Genomic DNA, 13241 nt, shown 5'->3' on the forward strand with positions numbered 1-13241 from the left:
GTTGGTGCTCAGCACGCGCGAGGGACAGGAGCAGGCTCAGTGGCGACAAGAGAAGCCGCTGTCCTGCGCCTGCCCTCACTTGCCACCAGCCTCTGCTGCTGGAGCAAAATGGGACAGACGCGGGCGGCTGGAAAGAGTCCAAGGGGTGGGGGCAGAGCAGGTGCCTAACAATGGGGGAGGAGGGGCCCAATCTGGGGGCAAAGGGGTTTGTGCTCCTCTCCAGACTGCTCTGAGCTACTGGCACAATAGCCACAGGCTCTATCAACAAGGCCCCGACTTTGCCGAGCATAATCCCCCTCCCTTGCCCAGCATCGCTAAACCTAGTGTTGGTATTTAACTAGGGTTGCCAACCCGCCAGGATTGGCCTGGAGTCTCCAGGAATTAAAGATTAATCTTTAAATAAAGATTATGGCATGTGATGAATTCTCTGGGAATGCATCCAACCCAAATTGGCACTCCTATAGTTATCAGCCTGGAGCTCCTACCAAAAGCCCTTTCAAAGTGGCAGTGCTGGAACTAGGAGTGCAGGAAGTGCTGCTGCACCCCCTGGCTTGAAGTAGTAAGAACAAACACCAAATACATGGTTCCCATCACCAGCACCCTCACTATAAAAATTGTTCCAGCACCCCTGCTTCAAAGACATTTCTTTATTTTTAAATAATACATTTGAGTTTTGTGCATAACTTCATAATTTGTTGCAGTGTTGTAGCCAGAATGTTGGTCCCAGAATTTGAGAGAGACAAAGAAGGTGAGGTGATATCTTTTACTGGACCAGCTTCTGTTAGTGGAAGGGACATGCTTTTGAGTTCCACAGAGCTCTCTTTTCAGGTCCAGGGAAGATAGCCAGTATCTGGATAAATACAAGGTGGGACAGATTGTTTAGCATAAGAGGTTCACACATGCTGTAGGAGACCTGTAAAAAGGCAGGGCCCTGCTCCTCTTCTTTTTAAGTTACACACAGTTTGGAAACCTTCTGATAAGCACATCTTGTTGTTTATTTCACTGTCCTCCCTACCACCTTTACAGACTCTGCAGCCTCATATTTACAGTAACATGTAGTTCTCCTCAGTCTTAATCAGGCCTATTCTAGAGCGACTAATGGGAGCTGTAGTGACCAGAGTGCTGGATCAGTGGCTGTTTCCCAGCACTCTGTCAGATACCTACCCCCTTTCATGACAGAAAGGTTTTTTCTTTCCCCATGCTCTCCCGTCCCCTCCCATCCCTAGGGTAATTATACAGGTCCCCCTGGTGGGGTCCTCTCATTCTCCACCCACAGAAATCACACTTGGTGGGTGAGGTTGCCCCAACAGCTGTGTTTTGGCTCACAAATCTTAATACCATAGGCACCCTAGGGAGCCGATCTCCCCATTTCCCAAGAACGGTTGAATGGTCTCTCCTCACCTTCCTGATTTCTCAGGGACTTGAGGTCTCCCAACCCTCCAATCTGCACCTCATCTTCTTTTCCTTGGCATTCTGGTATACAGGGCTCCAAGGGTCCCTTGACCTCTGTTAAGGAGCTCTGGTTATTTTTCTCCAACGCTCCTACTCCCCATCTCCCCCACTCAGTCTCTCAGGGGACTCTCCCTTCCTTCCTTTTGTCCTGACTTAGGCTCTATATGTCTAGTGGCATCTACTCCTTCCTCCTCTGATTTATTTTTTTCTCTCCATTTGTGTTTCATTCCCCCCCTCCTAGGATTCCTTTTGCCCAACTTTGATGAATTAAATTGTTTTTAATTGTTCACTTTATTAATGTAACTTCATAAGTAAAGTTTTATGAATGAAACAACGTTCATTCATAAAACCAGTTACCCCAATAACTGGCTAATTGACAATAAACATGCTTGTTAAGAGCCATAGCTGTTCAGTCAGCTGACTTTGTAAGTTTCACTAGCAGTCCAATTCCTGCTTAAATCACTGAGACTTGCACTGTTTCAGTATTGTAACTTCTGTTCACCATTTATTACACTTGCCTACATTGTAACTTCTGTTTACTGTTTGCCATCCACTACACTTGTCTATATTGTAACTTCTGTTCACTATTTGCCATATTGTGATTCAAACCCCATTTTAAAACGCTCACTCCATTTTGTAAAAGCTTCCTCCAACCTTCATTTTTGCAAATCCTGCTGTACTCTTATTAGTTTAGTTTAGATGTGTGACTGAGGTATGGATGGATGATGGAATCAACCTCCAGCACCAGCCTGATGAAATAGAGTTCAAATACCACCGGCTGAAGATGCAGACAAGAGCCCTAACAAAGTAAGAAGAGTCCACCCTAAAAAGAAAAGGTACAATAGAAGGAAGATCAAAGCCAGGCTGAAAGTCACGCCTGCAATTGACGGGTGATCAGTCACCAAACCCAGAGGCAGAGTGACACAGCAAGATGTATAGACTCTGGATTCAAACTAAAGCCTACAAAAAGGATAGGTGAGATGGAAGACTTTGGAGGGTAACATTCTGCTGCCAACATGAATGGCATCGGTGCATGCCCAGCAGAGACCCAGCTCGTTCTTGTGCCTGGCTTTCCTGGCCAGTTAGCCGCCACAAGCTATGAACCCAAGCTGCAAAATCAAGCCACGAACTCAAGCTATGTTCAGGACTGGTAACTATGCAGCAGCTGCAAAACATCTGATGGATGTGTGTGTGTGTGTGTGTATAGGTATTAGGTATAATGTGTGTGTATAAGGATTAAGATATTAGTTATTGGTCATAAATCAAATTATCATAATAAATGTGGCATCTTTGTCTTGCCCCCTGAAAAGATCCTGTGTAGTTTTGTCTGTAAAACAGCCCCTACACCAGCTCGGTTTCCTATTGGGAAGGGGCTCCAGTCAGTGCCCAACACAATGGGTAGGGCAATTCCTCCACTATTCTATCCCAACCCGTTTTCAAGGAGGCACCTTTGCCATAGGGCAGCATTTCTTATCCCCATGGATACATTCAATGTTCAAACTTGCTCCTGGAACTATCCAGTGGGGTTTCACCAGGGGCTGCTCTAGGAATTTTGCTGCCCCAAGTACGGCAGGCAGGCTGCCTTCGGCGGCAGGCCTGCAGAGGGTCCGCTGGTCCCGCAGCTTCGGCGGACCAGCGGACCCTCCGCAGGCAAGCCGCTGAGGGCAGCCTGCCTGCCGCTCTCGCAGCGCCGGCAGAGCGCCCCCCGCGGCTTGCCGCCCCAAGCACGCGCTTGGTGTGCTGGGGCCTGGAGCCACCCCTAGGTTTCACCAGGTCCTGCCAGATCAGAGAGCAAGCTGAGGCTGTATCTAGGAGGTCTCTTTGAAGTTTTCTCCCCAACATTACTGAAATGGTGGACAGTTGCTGTCCTTTTTCCTTTCCTCCAGTCTTGACCCTGCCACAAAAGTTGGCAAACCTGCATTCTATGTATGAGCAATCCTTTTTCATGTGTTCCTGATACCCACACTGGTAACATGTAATGGACCCAGCCAGAGCTCCTTTGGGATCTTCCTTTCTATACCCTTTCCAGGTGTAGGGTCTCTGGTCCTCCTCCCATTCTCTGCTTCTATATGGAAAGAAAACCCCAAACACTGACTGCACACCCCTAGTTGTCACCTACTACACACACTGGAATCCACATAAGGTATCATGAAACAATTACAACCATTACTCAATGGGGACCACATCCCGAAAGAAATCTTCCCTGAAGCTTCTTTCCTGGCCTTTAAACAACCCCTCCAACCTCACCAGGATCATCATCAGAAGCAAGCTCCCCACAGACCAGGACACGCCAATCAAAGCAGCACGAGACCCTGCCATAATAATCGATGAAAAAGCTCCAGACATATCTCCAGTACTACAAGAATCAGTATTCCCCCAATACACCTTTCAAGATCCATGGGTCCCATACATGCCTATCACAACATGTGGTATATATTGGGGTAAATGCCACAATAACAACCATGTGGATGAAAAGAGACAATTGCTACGCGCTCAGATCAACTCACACAGAAAAAATGATAAAAGACAAAAACACACTCATGGGCAAACACTTTTCACAAAACAATCACTCTATATCTGACCACTCAGTTCTTGTCCTCAAAGGAAACCTGCACAACACCTTCAAGCGATGAGCCTGGGACCTGAAATTCATAACTTTGCTAGATACTAAAAACCACAGACTTAACAGAAACACTGGTTTTATGGCTCATTACAGCAATTGGCAACATAACTTCATAACAGCTTTCAGAAACCTATGTTTTACTTGTAAAAAAGACATGATTAATTTAATAAAAAGTATATACACCTCTTCCTCGATATAGCGCTGTCCTCGGGAGCCAAAAAATCTTACCGTGTTACAGGTGAAACCACGTTATATCAAACTTGCTTTGAACCACCAGAGTGTGCAGCCCTTCCCCCCCGCCTCCCACCCCTGGAGCACTGCTTTACTGCGTTATATCTGAATTCGTGTTATATCGGGTCGCGTTATATTGGGGTAGAGGTTATGTCAGGAGCTAATATTATCACTTCATCTTTACCCTCTGTTTCAGAACAGCTCTTGATTTTATAGAGGTAAATGAACCCTTGACAAAAATTGTAAGTTTTAAATTTAAAATATTTTGTTTTTCTTATGATGAGCTTTAAACTAAACCTTCCCTGGAGATTTAGGTTGTAAGTCAAAACTGTGAGAATGGTATCTGAGTTCTAAAACAAAGAAGTTATTGTCATTGCTTTGTTTGCAAAAGCGGATAGAATATTTCTGTGTTCTTAGAATAACAGGGAGGAGAACGATAACAGTTAAATTTCTCATGGCTGGTTATATTTTTGTTTTGAAGATGGATGAATATGTGAGTGACTGATTTTAATTCATTTTTAATTGGCATAATATATTTTACATTATTATTGGATCTTTATATTGGATTTTGCATAAAACAGCTGGTGACATAATTTCTCCTTTGGGTTCAGTACCAAAAGAAGCTCATATTTGCTTCCTCAAAAATAGTTTAATTTCTCTGAATATCAAGGGAAGAGATCCTCACCACTACTGTGACTTCTTTATGTCAGACATAATGCTTTTAGTTTTAAGGCATAAAGGTGCCTTAAAAGCACTATGTCTGGCTGGGGGAGAACTGCAAGGAGCCCTTCACAAGTCCTGGCAAGATTTCCTTGACTTTTCATTTCCATTATATTCAGTGCTTGGATTTGTCACTTAGCAACCCCAATTTCCTTTTGCAACCCTGGGCTAAATTCTCCTGTAAATGGGTGTAGAGTCTTAGATTTTAATGGAGCTGTGTCCATTTATGTCAGCAGAAAATTTGATCCTATTTGGTAATCCAGATTCTTAACTGGGACAGTGATAGAGAAAAAAACCCAGAAGTCTAGGTAGCATATTATTTTTCACTTGAGTTTCCTTCCCAAACAGAATATTGATAAATTACAATTTCAAAGGGTCATTCTTAAAAAAAAAATATTCACATCTGGAATGTAACTGGAATCAAAGATGTTTTTATTGAAATATAACATTTATTTAAAAACAAAGAAATTCTTATAACTTTGAAATATAAATAATGGATTTGAAATCCCCCTGCACTTTGAAGGGGACTATCAATTCCTGATTATTGAAGGATGCCTGTCAAAAATTGCTCCTCACTGGGCAAATTCAGAGGACTGGTGGGGAATCCATTTCTATGGTACTTCTCTTTGAACTGTTTGAAATTGCATCCTTTGGATCAGTGCTGAGGACAGGGGAGAAATGCAATTTCTCATGAATGACACAGAATCATATCATAAATCAGGGGTAGGCAACCTATGGCACGTGTGCCACAGGCGGAATGCGAGCTGATTTTCAGTGGCACTTACACTGCCCGGGTCCTGGCTACCAGTCCGGGGAGCTCTGCATTTTAATTTTATTTTAAATGAAGCTTCTTAAACATTTTAAAAACCTTATTTACTTTACATACAACAATAGTTTAGTTATATATTATAGACTTATAGAAAGAGACCTTCTAAAAACATTAAACTGTATTACTGGCACATGAAACCTTAAATTAGAGTGAATAAATGAAGATTCAGCACACCACTTCTGAAAAGTTGCCGACCCCTGTCATAAATTGCATCTCTTGGAACAAAGCTAAGAATAACTAGAGTTGCATTTTCTGTCAAGGTTCCCAGTCCAGCATCAGGAATTGCATCCCCTGAACCAAGCTGGAGGCAAGTGGGGAGGATGCCATTTATGACAGGTTTGCTTCTGATTCATCAGGAAATGCATCCCTGGGAATGAGTGGGGAACCTATTCCTGATATGGATCCCTGGACCATGGAGGAGAGGGATGTGTTTTTCCATGTCAGCAAAAAGCTGATAGGTAACTAATGACAGATTTTGCACCTTGGTGTAAAATCTGACAGGAAGGTATTTTCCGGATGAAAGGCTCTGGAGAGGGACAGCACTGTGTGAAAGTAGAATGAATTATATTGTAAAAATAAGAATGGATTAAAAAAATGTTGTATGTACCTTTAAGTAGAAATAAGAAATGTTGAAATACAGGTTCCAGGAAAAGAAACATTAGGCATAAACAATGGTGCTAATGGCGAAACATTAACAGAAGTTCGGTAATAGTTAGTAAGGAAATAAGATATGCATGCCTAACCCAGGTAAACTTATCTGATTCTGCTTCCTTTGTTATCTTGTTAAATTCTCACCCTTTTATCTGTATAAATAAGATAGTTTGTGTTTTGCATGGTGCTCACATTATCTGGGTGTTATTAGCAGACCGCTGTGCTAATAAAACAGAGTGGTCTGACAAACTGTGAGTCCTGAGTCTAACTTTGACAATTTGGAGGTTCCACCGAGATGGCAACCGTCTTCACTGGGGCTGTGTGTGATTCCTGACCATTTTTGTAGGACGACCGTGGCAGCCGGCACCTGGGCATTTGGCCCGAGCAGTCCTCCACCAGAATGGAAAGGCGCACGACCACAGTGAAGTCTATGCCATTGAACCTGTTGGTTCCCACTCTGTTCTGGTAGGGATCCCGGGATCTGACATCAGGAATCTGGTCAGGTAATTATTTCTGTGTTTTGTCCGGACTGAGGACTGTCCTGTCTCTGTGTCTATCCGTCCTCCTGTGGAGTGTTTGAGTTTGGGTGCCATCTCCGTCTGGGGATCAGCCGACCAAGGGGTTCCTGTCCCCGCGGTCTGAGTGAGTGGAATCTGCACAATCGCAGCCGCACCGCACTTTGGGTAAAACCCCTGGTGTGAAAGCAAGGGCAATTGTGGCAGTACCCTGTGGGCTCCTTTTGTATGTTGCACCGGGCATCGCTCTGACAAACCCGAATTTCCTTCTTGTGCGATTGGTGTGTGAAGTCCTCCTGTATGGGTAACCAAACATCTAAGTCGGGACAGTTCCCTAAATGAACGCCGGCTCATTTTATGTATTTAGGACGGGTTCGGACTCCTGTAAGAAGGGTCCGGACTCCTGTAAATTTCTGGAAAAATGGTCTAGGCTAACTCAGGGGGATCCCAAAACTCAGTGGCTACTGTTAAAATCTTGGAACAAAGACCGAGTGGACGTCTTAAAGGACAAACTCGGCCAACCTAAAACTAAATTGGCTAAAGAAGAGGTTAATTGTTTCATTCAGTGGTGGGAAGAGGCAAATCTTAGCTGGACAAAATCAAAACTCGCCTTTCTCAAATATTCAAATAATAAGTTAAAAGCTTTATTAAAAGCCTCCTCTCCCATCACCAGACCGAGCGCTCCCCTTTACCCCGTTCTCAAAAAAAAAACCCTCCACCCCAGATCGATCCAGCCCCCTTAATACTCCCATCTCATTGTAAAAAGGACAAAAAGCCCCTTGTTCTGTTCCCCTTTGTTGTCTGCCTCAAAAACTGATTCTTTAGTGTTCCACTACCAATTCAGCAAAGAGGGTGGGCTCCTCAACTAGCCCCACCCTTCCTGGTCCCTTTCCTTAAACATTTCTTTCAAAATTGTGAAGTGACCACAATATCACTCACAAACGGTTCACTGGAAAAAAGCAGGATCGGGCCCAGAAAAGCAGGCAAGCAACAGATAAAGAAACTGAAAAACAGGTTGGAAGCCCTAAGGGCATAGTGTCAGGATTAAGAAAAGCAGTAAGTGCAGGCATGAACCCCTGGAACAATACTTAAAATGGTGACATCTGAGGTGATAAAGGTGTCATAGATTTTGCACCTAGGTGTAAAATCTGACAGGAAGGTATTTTCCGGATGAAAGGCTCTGGAGAGGGACAGCACTGCTACCCCTCCTCCCTCTCTAGATACAGTTACTTCAACAAATGCAAGAGTTGAATTGTTCAGAGGGTTCCCATCAATAATGGAACAAGGTCTGTGCATCATATTAGGTCTCCAGGAGCGTTAGTGTTGCAGCAGCATCATGCTTCCTCCCGCTGCACACACCACTTTGAACTGAAAGCTCATGATATGCAGGAACACAGGTCAAAGTATCTGAGTGCCCTATGTTGCAATTTGTTACAGAGCCATATATATCCTGCCTGCCCTTCTGTGCTTATCTGCCTATCCAGTCCCCCCAATCTCAGGAAATTCTAAACTTGATCTTCTCAGGACTAACATTTTCCATTGTAAAATATCCCAAGAAATACCTTTATCCTTTAATACTGCTATATGGAATTCTATGGCATAGGCAGAGTAAAGCTATGTTTGTTAATGGGCCATGTTGTTGCATTGCTGGAAGAGGGAATAGTCAAGGTTGCATGGGCAACCTTGACAGTGTATATCCTGAAGTTTGATTTTTTTTGCTCATCTTTCTGCAAGGGGATAACATACCACCAAGCAACCTTAACTCTTCATTAACATAGTTTTTTGTCGTTGAATTTCCTAGTTTTGTGAACAGGAGAAAATATGTTGTTGGTAGGAGTTAGTTGTCATTTAGGCAGTTGTACTCCTCAATTTGTATACTGAGCCAGTCTGCATGTGCACCCCGCCCCTAAACACAAATCAGCTGGGCCCCACCAGCCCTGCTGCGACACACCTTTCCAGCCATGCCCCTGACCTATTCAGTGTGTTCCACCACCACCACCACCACCCCCAGACTAACGCCTTCCCCGCCACTGTACCCAGGCTTCCCTGCAAGAAGGAGATGTATCTTCCTGGTATTCAAAGGTTTCTATTGTTGTTACATCCCCTCTCCTATAACTCTACTCACATGCAGTGTCTGAAGTGTGGGACAACTGTGTCACAGTGGAATGAGGTTCCTGGTCATGCTTTAGAATGATTAGAGGGTGGAGGAGTTTGTGACAGGGCTGGAAAAAGAAACCACAGACAGGGTTTCTGTTCTAAAATATATTTGAGAGAAAGATGGTGTCAAGGCTGATACCCACTCTGGCACTTCGAGTGCAGAAGGTGGGGGCCTGCAAAGATTCTAAAAATTAATACAGGCCACTCCAGCTTGTATTAAACTCCCAAGGTTACAGCTTTTCTCTGACCTTGGATTGGTAGACGCTGCTACCTCCCAAGTTCAGAATCCTTTTGAGAACCCAGGAAGGCGCACTTGGGGATGCCTTCCTGTGGGGTACCCTCAAGCCCTTTGAACCCCCCCTCCAGGGAAGAGCTGAGAAAGAAAAAAAAGGAAATCAGCTGTTGCCACTAGCTAATTAAACAACATGTGCACAAACCTCTTAAGACACAAAAATCCAATCCTGTTCTTTAAAAAGGTAAATTTTATTAATAAAAAAAAAAGAAAGAAAACACATCTGGGCACTCAGGCTATTGCTAGATTTTAAAAGAGCAACTACAAGGATTAAGCACCAAGAATAGCTTTCTTGAGGTCCAGCTTAAAGGTTACAAGCAAAACAAAAGCACCTGGGATTAGCACAGAGGAATCCACAAGCCATAAAGAAATAAAAGGGATAAACCTAATCGCATCTTCCTAGACATTTCCTGATCTACTTACATATCTGGAGTTTGAAATGAGTAGTTTTTAGGTATGATACTGATGATTTTTTCATATCTGGCCAAAGCTTCTTATAGCACAGCTGCTGCCCTGTCCGCCTCTCCCCAGGAGAACAACAAACAGACCAACAAAAGGGGAGTCTTTTCTCAATTTTAAAAAGTTCTAGCCTTCCCATTGGCTCTTTTGGGCAGGTGCCCACTCACTTCCTTTTACCTATGCATAGCAGTGAGCCTTTTTAACCCTTTACAGGTAGAGCAATTAGAGAACAGCTACTAAGAGGGAGTTTATAGCTACTGTCTGGCTGTGTCCATATAAAGGAACTACTCCCCCACCACCACCACCACCCTTCATTTATCACAGATGGTCTGATGCCTGTCCAATAGATGTACCCCATCTCTGAGAAACAGTGAGGTGTCAAAGCTTGTGATGTTTTGATGACATACAGTACATTTTCCAGTCAGCCATGAATTAATTTTCTTCTGACACCAATTAACAGTTTTCATATTGTCACTGTAGCACTGATTTAGACACTCAGCCAAATCAGAGAAAACTATCACAACTCTTTGAAACAGTCTCTGATGTGGTCCAAATCTGCTTTCATACATTGTAGGAAGTGCACACCAGGAATAAAGTCCAGCTCATTTCTACCCAAGTGAATCACCACAATTTCCAGTAGATCAGAATCTCTTATGTCACCAGTTAGACACTGCAGAGTGGGCAAAGCGTGATGCCAACATAGGCCGCCACCCAAATCAGCCTGTAGTCAGCAATCCCCTGTCATGGTATTCTTCTTGCTCTCCTGCAAACTCCTGCAGCCTTGTTATCCAGTAATCACCCACAATCCGCATGTTGGCAACCCTGGCAATGCATGTATTTCTTTTTCCTTAGCAGTTAAGGTACCTACACTGTCAGTTCCAAAGCTCTGTGCTATGTGTCTTTGGAAACACCAGAAGTAGCCACTTGCCCTCACCCTTCCCTTGGGGATAGATACTGATTTTCTCAAACATCTCAAACAACCAATCCAAAGCTTGCCTATCATCCATCCTCATTTCCAACCCCGTCTACAGCCGCAAATCCTCTCCTTGCCCCCTACCCTTCCCATAAACACAATGTCCTCTGTCTCCAGCTTCTCCACACTGGATATAAAACAAAATTTTGGCTAGACCAGCTGCTGACTGTTCTGCTATGATCACAGTAAACATCCCCATAAAATAAAAACCATGTTACATTATATCAGAGACAACTTGTAGGAAGCAACATGAGTTATTAAATCTTTATTGCACAGATGTACAAAGGTTCAGACTAGCAACATCAAAGGTGGGGTAGGGCGTCAGCACATTCCCTCAAACTACCAGGCAAGCATAAATTTGCTGTATAAAAACCCTTTCACAGTCTTTTTTCTTTATTGCCATATGCACGGTGTTATCCTTCCAGACAGCATATCTACACAAACGAAGAAGGGAACATATTCTTAAATGCTTTTCACAATTTGGGTCCCCCAAAGACTAAGTGGATGCCATACACTAGAATGGGTAAAAATTGACTGATTGAGACCATTTTGACCCACATCGTAGCAATAATTAGATGTCTAGCTCTGCTCAAAAAACAAAACAAACAAACAAACATCAAGAACTTTTTGGGAAATGGCTATTTGTGTTGGGGCTTAAATCTAAGGAACCCCTAGCTCACATGACCCCAAATTTGGGTCATTAACCCTACTCTCCAATCCCACAACTCAAAGCAAATTTCAAAAAAGCTGTGCACGCGTATGGATTTTGGAGCACTTAGAAATGTCATCCTTTAAATATGAAGGATAGAGGGATGATGGAGGAAAAGAGCTCCTCTACACATCCTTCTGCAGCACTGGAGTCTCAGAAAGGTGGGAAGTAGCCCATTCATCTCAATGTGATCCTCTCAGCTGAACACCACCTGGAGATGAATACAACCTGAAACAATGAGACATGTGGAACTGTTCCATTCATCTCACTGGATGTCCTCAACCTCCTACTTAGTGCTTTAAGAGCCCGTGGTGTATATAGAGTATACCTGTTCTCAGCTTCCCCCCCCCAAAGGTGTAGGACTTGCCCAGACCCTAGCCCCCCATATTTGAGGCTCCCTGTATTCAGGCTCAGATGAGAATGGCAGAGAGGAGGTCTCAGACCCCAAAAAGGGGCAAGAGACTCCCCAGTTATGGGTGCACAAACAGGAAAGGAGAATGTGAGACTGATGGGTGCCCTGGGCCCCATTCTCTCCCAATCCCCCTTCCACTTACCTCCATTTCCCTCTTCCCAGTGTCCCAACCCTCCACTTCCCCTAACCCCTATGCTTCCCTCACCTGAGCGCCTAACTTCTTTCCCTACCACTCATCCCCTTTTGTCCCCCTCCCCATAATCCTGTTCCCTTTGCTGCAGCCACAAACCCCTCTTCCTCTTTTCCCTACGCCTTTGCCCCCTAATACCACCACCTTCCCAGGAAGCATTCTAATGTCCATTTCCGCCCCAAAGACTTTGATTATATCCCGCCTCCAAAACAATTGTCATCCATGACTCACAAATTGTGGCAACCTCCAGCCCCTCAGTGCAAAATTCCTTTTGTCTTAGGTGGGGGGCTGTGATTAAGTTATCCATAGTTAATTAAAAGGCTGAATTCACATCAATCAATCTCAACGAGGTCTGGGATTCAGATCATATAAATCTTTTGCCTTTTACTAAAGATCTCTTTGTTGAACAGGATAAGGCAACAGAAGCAAATTGGGGTTTTTTTTGTTTGTTTAAGAACATAAGAACATAAGAACATAAGAAAGGCCGTACCGGGTCAGACCAAAGGTCCATCTAGCCCAGTATCTGTCTACCGACAGTGGCCAATGCCAGGTGCCCCTGAGGGAGTGAACCTAACGGGCAATGATCAAATGATCTCTCTCCTGCCATCCATCTCCATCCTCTGACGAACAGAGGCTAGGGACACCATTCTTACCCATCCTGGCTAATAGCCATTTATGGACTTAGCCACCATGAATTTATCCAGTCCCCTTTTAAACATTGTTATAGTCCTAGCCTTCACAACCTCCTCAGGTAAGGAGTTCCACAAGTTGACTGTGCGCTGCGTGAAGAAGAACTTCCTTTTATTTGTTTTAAACCTGCTGCCTATTAATTTCATTTGGTGACCCCTAGTTCTTGTATTATGGGAATAAGTAAATAACTTTTCCTTATCCACTTTCTCAACATCACTCATGATTTTATATACCTCTATCATGTCCCCCCTTAGTCTTCTCTTTTCCAAACTGAAGAGTCCTAGCCTCTTTAATCTTTCCTCATATGGGACCTTCTCTAAACCCCTAATCATTTTAGT

This window comes from Mauremys reevesii, linkage group 6 (genome assembly GCF_016161935.1).
Source record: "Mauremys reevesii isolate NIE-2019 linkage group 6, ASM1616193v1, whole genome shotgun sequence".
Taxonomy (NCBI): Eukaryota; Metazoa; Chordata; order Testudines; family Geoemydidae; genus Mauremys; species Mauremys reevesii.